This window comes from Zootoca vivipara, chromosome 12 (assembly GCF_965207765.1).
Source record: "Zootoca vivipara chromosome 12, rZooViv2.hap1.1, whole genome shotgun sequence".
NCBI lineage: Eukaryota > Metazoa > Chordata > Lepidosauria > Squamata > Lacertidae > Zootoca > Zootoca vivipara.
In genome coordinates this window covers 53,440,515-53,444,677 of record NC_142595.1, presented here as the reverse complement: position 1 = coordinate 53,444,677, position 4,163 = coordinate 53,440,515, and positions in this window count along the sequence as shown.

The window sequence follows — 4,163 nt, the reverse complement described above, 5'->3', positions numbered from 1 at the left end:
CCTCTGAAACTACAAGCACTACTACTGAGAGTACAACACCAACTCCATCCGTGACTCCTTTTACTTCCAGTTCTGAGCCTTCTGAGACAATTGCACCCACACTAACTTCAAACACACCCACTGAGCACTTCAAGCAGACTACACCACAAGGAACCTCATCTGAGTACACAGTGATGTCTACTTCTTCCACCACTGAGCAACCATCCACAACAGAGGTGTCTTCTCAGTCAACATTGTCCATATCCTCCATCGAGTTGACCTCTGAAACTACAAGCACTACTACTGAGAGTACACCTATTCCATCCATTACTCCTTTTACTTCCAGTTCCGAGCCTTCTGAGACAACTGCACCCACACTAACTTCAAGCACAAACACACCCACTGAGCACTTGAAGCAGACTACACCACAAGGAACCTCATCTGAGTACACAGTGATGTCTAGTTCTTCCACCACTGAGCAATCATCCACAACAGAGGTGTTTTCTCAGTCAACATTGTCCATATCCTCCAGTGAGTTGACCTCTGAAACTACAAGCACTACTACTGAGAGTACAACACCAACTCCATCCGTGACTCCTTTTACTTCCAGTTCTGAGCCTTCTGAGACGACTGCACCCACACTAACTTCAAGCACAAACACACCCACTGAGCACTTCAAGCAGACTACACCACAAGGAACCTCATCTGAGTACATAGTGATGTCTAGTTCTTCCACCACTGAACAACCATCCACAACAGAGGTGTCTTTTCAGTCAACATTGTCTGCCTCCTCCAGTGAGTTGACCTCTGAAACTACAAGCACTACTACTGAGAGTACAACACCCACTCCATCCATTACTCCTTTTACTTCCAGTTCTGAGCCTTCTGAGACAACTGCACCCACACTAACTTCAAGCACAAACACACCCACTGAGCACTTCAAGCAGACTACACCACAAGGAACCTCATCTGAGTACACAGTGATGTCTAGTTCTTCCACCACTGAGCAACCCTCCACAAAACAGCTGTCTTCTCAGTCAACAATGTCTGCCTCCTCCATCGAGTTGACCTCTGAAACTACAAACACTACTACTGAGAGTACACCTATTCCATCCATTACTCCTTTTACTTCCAGTTCCGAGCCTTCTGAGACAACTGCACCCACACTAACTTCAAGCACAAACACACCCACTGAGCACGTGAAGCAGACTACACCACAAGAAACCTCATCTGAGTACACAGTTATGTTTAGTTCTTCCACCACTGAACAATCATCCACAACAGAGGTGTCTTCTCTGTCAACATTGTCCATGTCCTCCAGTGAGTTGACCTCTGAAACTACAAGCACTACTACTGAGAGTACAACACCAACTCCATCCGTGACTCCTTTTACTTCCAGTTCTGAGCCTTCTGAGATGACTGCACCCTTCCTATCTTTAAGCACAAATGCACCCACTGAGCACTTCAAGCAGACTACACCACAAGAAACCTCATCTGAGTACACAGTGATGTCTAGTTCTTCCACCACTAAACAACCATCCACAACAGAGGTGTCTTCTCAGTCAACATTGTCCATATCCTCCAGTGAGTTGACCTCTGAAACTACAAGCACTACTACTGAGAGTACAACACCCACTCCATCCGTGACTCCTTTTACTTCCAGTTCTGAGCCTTCTGAGACAACTGCACCCACACTAACTTCAAGCACAAACACACCCACTGAGCACTTCAAGCAGACTACACCACAAGGAACCTCATCTGAGTATACAGTGATGTCTAGTTCTTCCACCACTGAACAATCATCCACAACAGAGGTGTCTTCTCAGTCAACAATGTCTGCCTCCTCCAGTGAGTTGACCTCTGAAGGTACAAGCACTACTACTGAGAGTACAACACCCACTCCATCCATTACTCCTTTTACTTCCAGTTCCGAGCCTTCTGAGACAACTGCACCCACACTTACTTCAAGCACAAACACACCCACTGAGCACGTGAAGCAGACTACACCACAAGAAACCTCATCTGAGTACACAGTTATGTCTATTTCTTCCCCCACTGAGCAACCCTCCACAAAACAGCTGTCTTCTCAGTCAACAATGTCTGCCTCCTCCATCGAGTTGACCTCTGAAACTACACACACTACTACTGAGAGTCCAACACCTACTCCATCCATTACTCCTTTTACTTCCAGTTCTGAGCCTTCTGAGACAATTGCACCCACACTAACTTCAAGCACAAACACACCCACTGAGCACTTCAAGCAGACTACACCACAAGGAACCTCATCTGAGTACACAGTGATGTCTAGTTCTTCTACCACTGAACAATCATCCACAACAGAGGTGTCTTCTCAGTCAACAATGTCTGCCTCCTCCAGTGAGTTGACCTCTGAAGGTACAAGCACTACTACTGAGAGTACAACACCCACTCCATCCATTACCCCTTTTACTTCCAGTTCCGAGCCTTCTGAGACAACTGCACCCACACTAACTTCAAGCACAAACACACCCACTGAGCACATGAAGCAGACTACACCACAAGAAACCTCATCTGAGTACACAGTTATGTCTATTTCTTCCACCACTGAGCAACCCTCCACAAAACAGCTGTCTTCTCAGTCAACAATGTCTGCCTCCTCCATCGAGTTGACCTCTGAAACTACACACACTACTACTGAGAGTACAACACCAACTCCATCCATGACTCCTTTTACTTCCAGTTCTGAGCCTTCTGAGACGACTGCACCCTTCCTATCTTTAAGCACAAAGGCACCCACTGAGCACGTGAAGCAGACTACACCACAAGGAACCTCATCTGAGTACACAGTGATGTCTAGTTCTTCCACCACTGAGCAATCATCCACAACAGAGGTGTCTTCTCAGTCAACATTGTCCATATCCTCCAGTGAGTTGACCTCTGAAACTACAAGCACTACTACTGAGAGTACAACACCCACTCCATCCATTACTCCTTTTACTTCCAGTTCTGAGCCTTCTGAGACAACTGCACCCACAATAACTTCAAGCACAAACACACCCACTGAGCACTTCAAGCAGACTACACCACAAGGAACCTCATCTGAGTACACAGTGATGTCTAGTTCTTCCACCACTGAGCAACCCTCCACAAAACAGCTGTCTTCTCAGTCAACAATGTCTGCCTCCTCCATCGAGTTGACCTCTGAAACTACACACACTACTACTGAGAGTCCAACACCTACTCCATCCATTACTCCTTTTACTTCCAGTTCTGAGCCTTCTGAGACAATTGCACCCACACTAACTTCAAGCACAAACACACCCACTGAGCACGTGAAGCAGACTACACCACAAGGAACCTCATCTGAGTACACAGTGATGTTTAGTTCTTCCACCACTGAACAATCATCCACAACAGAGGTGTCTTCTCTGTCAACATTGTCCATGTCCTCCAGTGAGTTGACCTCTGAAACTACAAGCACTACTACTGAGAGTACAACACCAACTCCATCCGTGACTCCTTTTACTTCCAGTTCTGAGCCTTCTGAGATGACTGCACCCTTCCTATCTTTAAGCACAAATGCACCCACTGAGCACTTCAAGCAGACTACACCACAAGAAACCTCATCTGAGTACACAGTGATGTCTAGTTCTTCCACCACTAAACAACCATCCACAACAGAGGTGTCTTCTCAGTCAACATTGTCCATATCCTCCAGTGAGTTGACCTCTGAAACTACAAGCACTACTACTGAGAGTACAACACCCACTCCATCCGTGACTCCTTTTACTTCCAGTTCTGAGCCTTCTGAGACAACTGCACCCACACTAACTTCAAGCACAAACACACCCACTGAGCACTTCAAGCAGACTACACCACAAGGAACCTCATCTGAGTACACAGTGATGTCTAGTTCTTCCACCACTGAACAATCATCCACAACAGAGGTGTCTTCTCAGTCAACAATGTCTGCCTCCTCCAGTGAGTTGACCTCTGAAGGTACAAGCACTACTACTGAGAGTACAACACCCACTCCATCCATTACTCCTTTTACTTCCAGTTCCGAGCCTTCTGAGACAACTGCACCCACACTTACTTCAAGCACAAACACACCCACTGAGCACGTGAAGCAGACTACACCACAAGAAACCTCATCTGAGTACACAGTTATGTCTATTTCTTCCCCCACTGAGCAACCCTCCACA